The 12,077-nt window shown below is 31.4% G+C and overlaps 1 protein-coding gene across 2 annotated transcripts in view; it reads left to right on the forward strand.

Annotated features, from left to right (window-relative positions):
* The first annotated feature begins 2,718 nt into the window (after positions 1–2,718).
* The window catches only part of LOC129938399 (leucine-rich repeat-containing G-protein coupled receptor 5A), a 94,947-nt gene continuing 85,588 nt past the window's right edge, over positions 2,719–12,077 (forward strand). For both annotated transcript variants that reach the window (XM_056045934.1, XM_056045935.1), the window contains exon 1: positions 2,719–3,835. The gene's annotated coding sequence lies outside the window, so the exon portion shown is untranslated. The remainder of the gene's footprint in view (positions 3,836–12,077) is intronic.

A 12,077-nucleotide genomic window follows, 5' to 3' on the forward strand; every position in this document is an offset into this window, starting at 1 on the left:
TCGTCGCAGTGGACTAACAACAACATTGGCCACTCCGTAATTCTAAGGTACTTAGAATCAATTCCAAAGCGCTCAGACTACACCATCCCCCAACTACAATTCGACAGAAACTTCCAGATTTCTATACCTACCAGATCTTTTTGGGAGGATAGGACATTCTTGGAGGATAAGTCAATCCATTTTTACTTTTGTCGATTAAGGAAGTCTTGTCTTGGCTCAAAGAAAACATGATATCAACATCTGATATCCGTATTTTCTCTGATAGCCAGGCCGCAATCAAATCTCTGGACTCCGTCTCTACAAACTCTATAACAGTCCATAACTGTCGATCATCTCTAATGAAGATGGCGCAACAGTTTAATATTCACCTTTACTGGCCATAGAGATATTCCAGGTAACTGTAAGGCAGATGAACTCGCCAGGAACGGTACAGTACAGCCCATGCTACCACGTTTGGCAGGTACTGGCATACCAATCGCTACTTGTAAACTACTGCGAATGCAAGACGCTGTGAGGAGGGCAGGCCCCTGGTGGTTGCTATTTCTAAGCAGATCGCATATAAGCTCGATAATAGTGTCATAACCGGACACTGATAGAAAAGCACGCCTCGATTTTAGGCGTATTCTCAAATGACTTTTGCAGAAGCTGTATGGACGAGGAAGAGGAAGAAGTGGTTCTTCATCTTCTCTGCACATGCCCTGCTCTAGCTTGGGCCTCAAGATTTATATGGTATCACAATGGGCCATTAAACTGGCCTATGTGTTTCCGTTTCCATCTTAGACAGCCACTAAAAAATAACCTAACCTAACCTAACCCTTTTTTAAAAAAATTAAAGTACAAAAATGTTTTTAATTTTTTTCTTTACACACCTAATTTACATCAAATAATTGTCAACTTATTGCGTACTTAGTGTTTACAAAATCAAATTTTTTTTAAAAATCGTCGTGCTACAAACTTTTTTTTCCACAACTAATTTAGAACAAAAAAGCTACAATTAGCTGCATACTCAGTTTTTTAAATTTCAAAAAAAGGAGTGCTAACGTAACAATCGTAGAAATTTGTCAAGAAATTGTCTGATAGAATACACCAAAACTGAGTTTTTGAACTTCTCTTTTATTAATTTTGCTTTAAGCACATAAAGACCTGTGCTATGTTCACCTTTCTAAAAGTATTTGATTTCAAGATTACCAATAGGCAGTTAGTGTAATAGTTCCAATTTGGAGAATTGAAATTGAATTGACCCTTCAAAGTCTCTAGAATTTAAATCAATATTTTGTATTAAATGTTTTACGAAGAATAAAATTTTATGGAACGAAGAAAAACCTTTTTGAAATCTGGTAAAAGTGGGTAAACATTGATTTTCAACTCAAATATAGTTGCAAAAATAATTGATAATTCTTCAAACTGCAAAATATTGTTTATGTTTTTTTTTTTATAAAAATACAACATTTAATTTTTTCATAAAAATTAAAATCAACCAAAAATACTAAATAAAATTGTAAATTGTAAATTGCAAAATCGACTGCAAAATTATTTATTTTTTCTTCTGTGCTTATTTTTTTTCGATAAAAATTCAATGTACCTATGTAAGAAAAACAATTTTTAAAAATACTTCAACAATTGGTAAAAATTGTTTTTTTGACTAAAATTCTCGGGAACAAAAACAGATATTGAAATCAAACTTATTTTACCATATGTAAATATTTTTGCTAACTTTCAACTTTTTCTACAAAACAAGAAAATCTACGAAGACAACAAAAACGCTATAAGAAATAGTTTTTTGTTGCTTTTAATATTTTGTTAAAGTTTAAGACAAATCGACAGACAGGTAAGAATGGCAAAGTTATTGGTGTGGGTCGCATCCCATTCCCTTTTTTAATATTTCAAAACTAGCTAACAAAACTAGTATTGAACCAATGAACTTCTATTTTATTTACACGAACAAAATTTTTTTCAAGACGAGATTTCAGTTTTATCTCGCTTACTAACAAACTGCTGCCACTTTTTCAATAATGCGTTGATTATAAAATTATGAATTAAAACTTATACATTCGTTTTTGTAATAAGTTATTAATCGTTCAATGCCTTAAAAACCATTGTTTCTATCACAATACAATGTATACAAAAACAATGAACCACATGATTTGATAAACAATAAACAAAAACAAAAGTTACTGAGGTCAATATAAACAACACTTGTAAGAATTTAATAATGTTATCAAACTAAAAAATGCATTCTAGAGTCTGTAAATAGATTACCTCCCGCTCCCAGTTTGTTTACTGAGATAAATATTTGCTTTGAAAATTCAAATCTTATCTCTTCAAACTTTTCATGCAACAAAACTCAAACGCACAAAAATCTATTACATTTTTCCTGCCCAACATCGAACAAACAAAATAACTTCTTATCAACATTTAACTATGCAGCAGCAACATTTTCTTGCAAATATAAACATTGCCTAAAGCACCTGTCGCTGTCGCTGCCACAGTGCACCATCAACATTGTGACCTATGATTGTGACTTTTCTCCCACCTCACTCTCGCATATACTAAAACTGTATCTGAGCCGCTTTAATGCAAACAACCGTCATGGGAAAACTCGCACTTTCAATCCAACATGTTGAGTGTCTTTTGGTTTATTTAATGTTTTTCTTGGGAGCTTTTCTCATTACTCGCGTGGGTCGCATTCGTCTGGTCTCGTCTAAGCAAATCGCCTGAGACTGTGACTGAGGTCTGCGTCTGAGACACATCGTTTTGGTTTTCTGTCTGTCCGTGCGTCGGCATCGGCATCGGCACCGAACAACGTCAGTTCGGTTTGCTTACAGCAAAGAAGGAAAAACATGATTTTCCCCAAGTCGATAAAATTCAGTCAGCACTACTCAGTCGCTAGCGTGTATTCATCGGATTCGGTTGAACATAAATTCACTTCGCATCCAAAAGTGTATCTTATTTTTGTCTGTGCCTGTGCCTGATGGTCTTTTAGCTACATATAGAAGATATATTTTTTAACGGTTATTTATTTTTATTCTGTTTGGGTTTTCCTAAGGGAATTTTCGGTGGGGGAAAATAAAGAAATAAGTGAATATTAAAGTCACCCAAATATACATAATCGTGGATTATTTTTAAATTTGAATACGCCAAAAATTAGATACAATTGTATCTTTGAGATAAATTATTTTTTATTAAATGTTCAAATCAAACTCAGTGTTCGAAGCTTAATAAAATGAAATGCTTGTGAAAAATGGTCATTCATTTTAGATAATTTCATTAATAGATATTTTTTATTTCGGCTAAATAAAAAAACTCGTTTCCAAAGTTGTGAGTAATGCTTCGAATTAAGATGCACTTAAAGCTGCATCTCGATCCAAAATTCTTGCCCTAAGATTCTCCTTACTGCTAAAGCTAAGAAAATTGAGTTATTTACGAAAATAAAGTGAATTCAAACTTAAATACACGAGTATTGTTCGTTCACAATCCCAACTTCAATATTGGGAGTACCTATCTTAACAAAAAATAAAATACAACACGCAACGCGAATTCACAAGGCATGATCGGCACTTCAAGGAGATCAAGAATTTTCAGTTCAGCTGATGGTGTATTGCTGGTGCAGCAGCAGCGTGCGTAAACGAAACAAAAAAATAAAATAAAACTGAAACAAAATGAGAAAAAATGCTTAAAAATCAACAACAAAAACACACAAATCCAACAACAACAAAAACGACAACACAATTATTCTCCTGCTTTGATTCAATATTCGATTAAAATTTAATTAAAACAAAATAAAATAACGAAAATCCACTCAACATTAGACGTCAACAAAAACACAAATTGAAAAGTGAGTATAGTTCATTTTGGTATGTTTTGTTTGCCTGCATCCATAAGATACTTTTGAGTATCTTTTGGTCCTAGGTATGATTTTTTGTATTTTGGTTTAGAGGGAATACTTTGAAAAAATGTATCGTGGGGCGTAGGTGGTGGGAGAATATGCAGCGCGGCGGTACAATAATTTAGGGGTTTTATTACAAAAATTCCTATTTGATTTCCAATTCTAAACCACCTACCTTACCTATTCATATCATAGAAACTTGTAGGTAAATACAATTTTTAGAATTTATGTTACTCTCTAAAAACAAAAATAAAAAATAAAATATATTTGACCCAATTTTCCTTTGCAAAAAGCTGTGAACAAATTTTGTAAAATTTATGACGTTGTTCGGGTTCTCGAGTACCTTTTTAGTGTACGTTTACCTCACACAAAATCGATGGAGGATAATAAATCATAATAACTGTGCTTTTTTGCCTTTTGAAGTTTGAGATGGTGATTTTATTTTTTTAATTTTAATTTTTCTTTTCTTGCGTACACCTTCTCATGCGGCATGAGATCACGTTCATATGACGCTGACTGACATTCAATATGATTGAAGAAGTGTGTGATCTTGTAACAGGTGATTGGTGAATACCTATTTGAGTTTTTTTGTGATTTCTTGTTTTGATTTTTATTCCTTTTTAATGAAATTATGATGATAGAAGAGGTTTCAAGATTTTTTGCACAAAAAAGTCAAAGAATCATAAGGTTTGGTGTGTGAATTCCAACATACCTGTATATAGGGTTGGTAGGTCCATAGGAGTCTTATGAATGGGATTAATTTGTGGTTAGGCAGTGATTTGGCTGAATGATGATGGTAAATTTTGAAGCATCACGTTTTGATGATTGATTTATGTAACTTAAGGCTTTTGAAAAAAGCAATCAATGATGATGAATTGAAGATTGATGAAAGTGCAAAAGTAGGTAACTTACCTAGCTACAGCACATAGCCACTGGTTTTAATTTGATACTTTGTGGATTATTTGAATAAATATTTTAATTGTGATTTCATACTGATTATGGATTATAATGAAATCAATGAGAGGTCGGTTGAATGCTGAAGGTAACATGCGGGTGTATGGTCGGACTTATCTGTTTGCTATAAATTCTAAACACTCAAAAATGTGTTATTAAAATCGAAGATGTATTCAAAAACACTAAAATTTTAAGTCTGAAGTTGTTGTTATATTAAGCAGCAAATTAGAGTATAACTCACTAATTAGAAAAAACTAATACCAAAATAGACAGTCAAGGACTTAGAAATCGAATTGTTAGAGATTCAAAGTTAAAATTTATAATAAAAATTATATTTTAACTTAGGTACCAATTGTCTAAAATTGACAGATGGTTAAATATATAAATTTTACTTACCTCCAAAATTACAGTAATATAAAGTTCCGAGGCTTTATTTCTAAAGAAAAAAATGTATTCTTGGAATATAACATTTCAGACAGAGGCGGCGGAAGGCGTGAAGATATGAAATGTGACATCACACATGGCCCTGCTTTTCAACGGACACCGCTAGCATAGTACGAACAATTCTAGAAATCATAAAATTCAACAAAAAAAATTGAATTTAGCTTTATTCGACTCGAGTTCGCTGACTTTGTGAAGTTCGAAATTTGTTCCTGTCTTTACTTTAAATAGAACGCCCAAATTCCATTACAACAGATTGATAGAAAAATTACAAAACACAAATATGCAACTATTCAGTAGTTGTTATATAGGTTGGCAACGAGAAATTGGGAAAGGTGGAAAGCGGGAGACTTGATGATAGGATAGGCTTGAGGTACTTTCAATAATTCTCTGAAATCCTACACAACTCCTTGCATAGTCCTTGCGCAGAATACATTCTACTTGTACACGAATACCAAATCGTTGATTGACTTTGTTTAGTGAAAATGAGAGTCAAGTGTTAAGTTCAACGAAATTTATGTTTAAAACGATGAACGGCGATGAAGACCAAAGCGTATAGTTTATACGTCTAATTCTTTTCTTTGTCTTACTGTAAGAATTGAAGTATGATCAGAGTCCTATTTCGCGAAATACTATTTGCTTGCAAATTACGTTTTACCAAACGCAAATTTGCAAATTGCAAAGTCTTTTCTAATAATCTAGAAGTTTGTTCTTTTTGTTTCATCAGACAATAAACTTTACAAATTAAATTTTGAAAGGTTTTTTATTTGAAAATAAGAGTTTGTTTTGAAAAATTTTCGAAAATAAAAATGTTCAACTTTTTTAGATGTTTTTTAGTTATATATATTATTCAATTTAATTGATCAGTTAATAGCACAACGTTGATTTTGAAAAGCTGTTTTAAACAAATTTATAAAAATTAATCGTTTTTAAGAATATTTTGAAAACGAAGAAAATAATACTAATAAAAGAGTAGTGAAACTAAGAGTTAATTTTGATATCGGGAATGATTTGTCAGCAAAAGAGAATTTTCGACAAATGAAAAGTGCAATCGGATGTATGTTGTCTAAAATTGGAAATAAATTGAAATTTAATAGCCAAAGGAATGTGCGCCTTTAATGGGCTTGGAATGCAGCAAAATATCACGGTGTTGCATTTATAAACGGAATGAGCAAGGCAACCGTCTGCAGAGTAGTTCATCGAGTGTTGAATACTATTATTGATGAATTTCTTCCTGACAATATTTGATGGACACAAAATTATTCAGACGTAACCTCGCAATTTTTTTCTCAAGGAGCATTTCCTTCTGTAGCTAGATGTGTTGACGGTACAATTTTTGAACATAAGAATTTGTAAAATTAGTGGCTTCAGGCACTTTTCCACAAAACGCGTATCAACTTATCAAATTGATTTGTTTGGCAAAGTGATAAATTTTACTTTACACCAAGCATTTATTTTCAAAGTTCCTCTATTCATTTTATGCAAACCCCTTGCAACTTCCTATAATGAGCCGCAAAATAAACGTTGAAGGGGACAAAGACTCAAGGGCGGATCCAGACTTTTCATCAGGGGGAGGGGGGGATCACAGACTTAGATTAGTTTTTACTCACCGCTTAAAAATGTTCCTTAGTGTTTTGTAAAGGATCCTAACAAAATTTAATAATTGCTAAAATGAAAACTTTAGTTATCAAATTATTTAGAACACTGTGGTCCAGCAAGGTATGGTCTAACTATTTAATTTGGATGACTCAAATGAAAGCAGCTTTTTGGTGCATTTTTTCGCAGAAATGTAGGAAATCGTTTTGAAACGTTTCTTTTTTCTAAAAACAAAATACGCTTTTCTTGTTTTCATTTCTATTAATGCGAAAAACGCTGCAAAAATTAAAAAATCAATAAAATGCGAGAGCATCTGCTATGTAGAAATGTCGGGCTTTTTTTGACGTGGTTTTTTCGAACTTAATTTCCGGGAGTCTCTTATTACTATCGTTATCAATCTGCTTACTCGTATTTTGATCTTATTAAGGTAAGTTCTTGTAGTACTCATAAACTACACGTTTCTAAGCTTTTATATTAATAGATATGCAACGTTTATTATGGTTTTCACTTAGCCATCAGTTTAACATAATCGTCTTTTTGGGACATTTGTATTACTAAAATTCGTGTATGAATCTCAGTTCAAGGGCAAAGCAAATTCACTTCAAAAGTAGATTTATTTAATTTTTAAGATCTTTTGTATTCAACAGAAAACCAATTTTGATGGAAAGGAAATGCACGACTGGGTCGCTATTACTTGATTATTTCTCCAAAAAAGTCTGTTTAGAAATATTTGCTATATTTTAAGATTCAAAAATGTGCCTGCAAATTAAGTTTTTCTCAAAAATTTAAATGCCATTTTATTTGTCAAACAATCTAGATTAACTAATTTTTTTTCGAAAATCATTTTAAATTTTGTCTTAACAATATTTTTGGTATAAGCACTAATTAAAGAGCTTATAAATATATGAACATTTTACATTTAAATTTCGTCAAAAAATGTTGTACCCTTTCTGAGATATCGAGTTTTGTAAACAAAATTAGTATTTTATTACAAATAAAAAAAATTACATTTTTAATCATAAAAAATCATCATTAATTTGATTATTGACAAGAGCTTGCACAGAAAGAGAAGAATTTTGAAATCGGTCCATTAGTTTTGAAAAAACTTTAAAACAAAATAAAGGTTTTTGACGGATACCAAAATATGTTTTTCTTGTAGAAAGAAGCCAAATTAAGAACACAAAATTTAAAGAAAGTTTTAGAAAAATCACATGTTTGAACCAAACAATTTGTGTGGGGACTGCTATAATTTTTCATATTAATAACATGAAAAAAAAACTTTACACTAATCGGATAAAAACTAAATTTCCATCAACACAATTGTTTGGACTGCAGGGGCCAGGAAAGGCAGACAGACGGAAGGAATCGGGGTACCCAGATTTTCGACTCTAGTTTGAAATTGTTTAATAAAAACTTTACTTCAATAAACACTATTTATGTGTGTAAAAAAAATTAATAATAAAATGGACAACTTAATATAAAATTGATGATATCTTATTCAAGGTTTCTTCTTAAGAACCTGAATATTTGCTCTTTTTCTTAGAAACAATTTTTATGAAAATAATTTAAGCATGACTAAATTTTTTTCAAATTCTAAATTGAGTAAAAACATAGGTTTTAGTTGTTTGTGACAGCAAACCACTTTTTGGTGAATGTCGTTAAATTACTAATAAATCTTTAGATTAAATCTTTACTTATACAAGTTAACTCTACAAGATTTTTGGCTCATATGACCCCCCCTGGATAGTCAATTGGTCAAATGTTGATAAATTTGTGCTTTGTTTTTGGAATAGGGCTGAAACAATTTTTATGAAAATAATTTAAGCATGACTAAATTTTTTTCAAATTCTAAATTGAGTAAAAACATAGGTTTTAGTTGTTTGTGACAGCAAACCACTTTTTGGTGAATGTCGTTAAATTACTAATAAATCTTTAGACTAAATCTTTACTTATACAAGTTAACTCTACAAGATTTTTGGCTCATATGACCCCCCCTGGATTCACAATTGGTCAAATGTTGATAAATTTGTGCTTTGTTTTTGGAATAGGACTGAATATCCGATTCGTATTATGTTCTTGGTCCAATCTTCAGTCAAAAGTAGTACTTTTAGCAACAAAGTTTAAGGAAGTGAAATATAAATGTTGTTTTCATAAAGAAAACACAAATAATTCAAAATATAATAGGGGTTATATCCATTAACGCAATACATTTAGTTTTGAATTGAAGGGAATTCCTACAAAAAAGCAAACAAATTATCTCCCAGGGGGGATCATGACCCCTATGACCTCCCCCTGGATCCGCCATTGCAAAGACTTCATGTATATTTGGAAATTTCCAAAATATTAAAGTAAACATTTTCAACTTCCTATAGGAAGTTATTGTAATGGGTCCGATTTGTCAAATTGAAAATTTTGACATTTCTCGACGTTTCAAGGTCTCTAGAGTCGAAATAAAAGATTTTTAAAAAGGTGTCTGTGCGTGGGTGTGTACGTACGTTCGTACGTACGTACGTTCGTTCGTCCATACGACCGTACGTCCGTACGTTCGCGCGTTTTTTTGTCGTCCATAGCTCAAGAACTAGAAGAGATATCTACTTCAAATAAATTGTGTTATACAGATAATATTGCAGGAAGATGCAGAAAGGGTGTTTTTTTTTACCATAGCAGTTTGAAAAAAGGTGAAATTTTTGGTTAACTCTCAATATCTTACGATTCAAAACCGCAAGAGACTTGAATTAAATTTTATATAATATATTGTAACGTGATATCAAAGAAGTAGATATGCAAAAATCTATTCAACGGTTTTTTTATAAATCAAAATAACTGAAAAAAAATGTGTCACCTCCAAATTTTTACGACTAAAATATGATTTCATCTCTAAAATAATTTTTTGCAACGAAGAATAATGTTTTTGACATCTGATAAAATTTTGAGAAAAATCGAATTGACAGTTTTTTTTTTAAAAAAATGAAAACCTAAAAAAAATATTATTAAAAGTTGGTAAAAATTGATTTTCGACTCAAATATCATTTCAAAACTTTGAGGTATTGGCTTTTATTTACTTTTATCTTTCAAAAAAAAATTTTGTCAACATTCAGTAAAATTTTGAAAAAAATCAAATTGACAGTTTTTGTTACAAAAAATTTAAAACCAAAAAAAAAAATTAACAAAAGTTGGTAAAAAATGATTTTCGACTCAAATATCTATTCAAAAATTTGACATAATAGCTTTTAACTAATTTTTGCTTATAAGAAATATTGTTTTCAATATAAGGACAAATTTAGAGAAAATCGAATTGACTGTTTTTTTTACAAAAAATGAAAACCCAAAAAAAAAAATTTACAAAACTTGGTAAAAATTTACTTTCGACTCAAATAGCTTGGTAAGTTGCATTTTTCTTTAGGCAGGAAACTTAAGCCAAAAATCTTTGTCCATTTATTTTCCAATCAGGAGAAATTATTTACATTTATAAAAAAGTGTTCGATACTGAAGGATGTATGATGTATATGAACTGTGGCACATTCAACAAAAATTGAATTTAGACTTCGCACTAGCCCTGCACGATGTGAAAAAAGTTATTCTGTAAAAATACGAGTAAAAGGCAACCATTAAAAAGGAAGAAAATAGATGCAAATCTAATTTTATTGCTATTTGAGAATGAATAGATAATTGTGTCTTTATTCGACCTTACTGCTCTGTTAGTTCGTCTGAAAAAAAACTCATAAATCTTAGAAGTATAAGCTGAGAAAATTAATTGTAAGATAGACTTTCCGACCGTCATTTGCAAGGTTACTGTAATGGTTTGATTAAAACGCTCACAGAAAAGTGTCACTTACCCCAGTCTTTGGGAAAAAATTTAAAAGCGTTAAACAAGTGCAACAAAAGAAATGTGATATAGGGTTTGGTAAAGCATTTGGCAAATATCCTTTTCAATGGACAGAGATGAATTCTTCGAAGGCCAAGAAACATTAAAGTGTCCCAGGATAAATATCGTAGGTTTTTTATTCCACAACCAAATGTTTGCATGAACAGAAATTAAGGCAGAAATTAATCCAAGCTGAAGGTATTGCTGACGGCAGTACCTTCAGCTTGGATGTGGAGCTTCAACGGCAGCGTATGATAAGCTCATTAAACTCCAATTTCGCTAGCATTGTGTAAGACATAATTATTAAACGTGAAGAATTTAATGCTTCAAGAACTTAATGCTGCCTCCTGTCGTTAAAGCGTAACCAACCCCTGATGCAGCTATTCACATTTTGATAGGTGTTCAGGATCTCTCCGACGATGCAAGACATTTTTCACATCTTATGATCTGGTTGTGTAGTACAAGTGGCATGATGGTTAGTGCGTTGGACTGTCATGTCAGAGGTCTTGTGTTCAAATTCTCCAAGAGTAATTCTCTTTCTCAAATTATCCGTTCGGACTTGGCTTAAGACTATAGGTCCCCTCCATCTCTGACAACAGTACTCGCACACAGAAATGGTTGAGAGTTGTAAGTCACTAGGCCCTAGTTCTCAACGCGACCCAATTTATTTATTTATAATCTGACTATAATTAACAAAGCCTTCCTTCGTCCAAAACTTGAATATAACTCACATATTTGGGCAGGTGTTCCTAAAACAATTGTCTCTACATCACTCGAACACCCCGTCGCAATTTTTCAAGCCTTTCGTACTTTTGTATATATTTTTACAAACAAGGTTCCCGTCCAATCAGTCAGTTGGATTCCCACTTTCAGGAATGCTCATCACTTTAACCTTGACCTTTAAAACTTTAAAAATGTTAAGAATATTAATAACCCCTCGGGTGCCCATTAATTATGCAAGACTGGTTCACACGAATTTGCTAATGTATCAAAAGAGTCTGTTCAAGAATATTTTCTGTATTTTAAAATTTAAAAATGTACCTGCAAAAAATTTGTTTTCAAAAAATTTTAACGCCATTTGGTTTCTCAAAAAAGCCTTAATTTTTTAATAATTGTATTTGAAACTCGATAGTGTTTTTTTCGTGTTTTTTAATTCGAGTTTAAACATATTTTTGGGATGCAAGTATTAAGAGCATATCAATATAAAATATTATTGAGAAAGTATAAGAGCTTGTGTAGAATATAAACTATTAAAATCGTTTTTTTAATTTCTTGAGAGATCTTAAAAACAAAATAATGGGGCAATACAAAAATCTATACGTTTATTTTTTGAAA

This window comes from Eupeodes corollae, chromosome 1, assembly GCF_945859685.1.
Source record: "Eupeodes corollae chromosome 1, idEupCoro1.1, whole genome shotgun sequence".
NCBI classification, from domain to species: domain Eukaryota; kingdom Metazoa; phylum Arthropoda; class Insecta; order Diptera; family Syrphidae; genus Eupeodes; species Eupeodes corollae.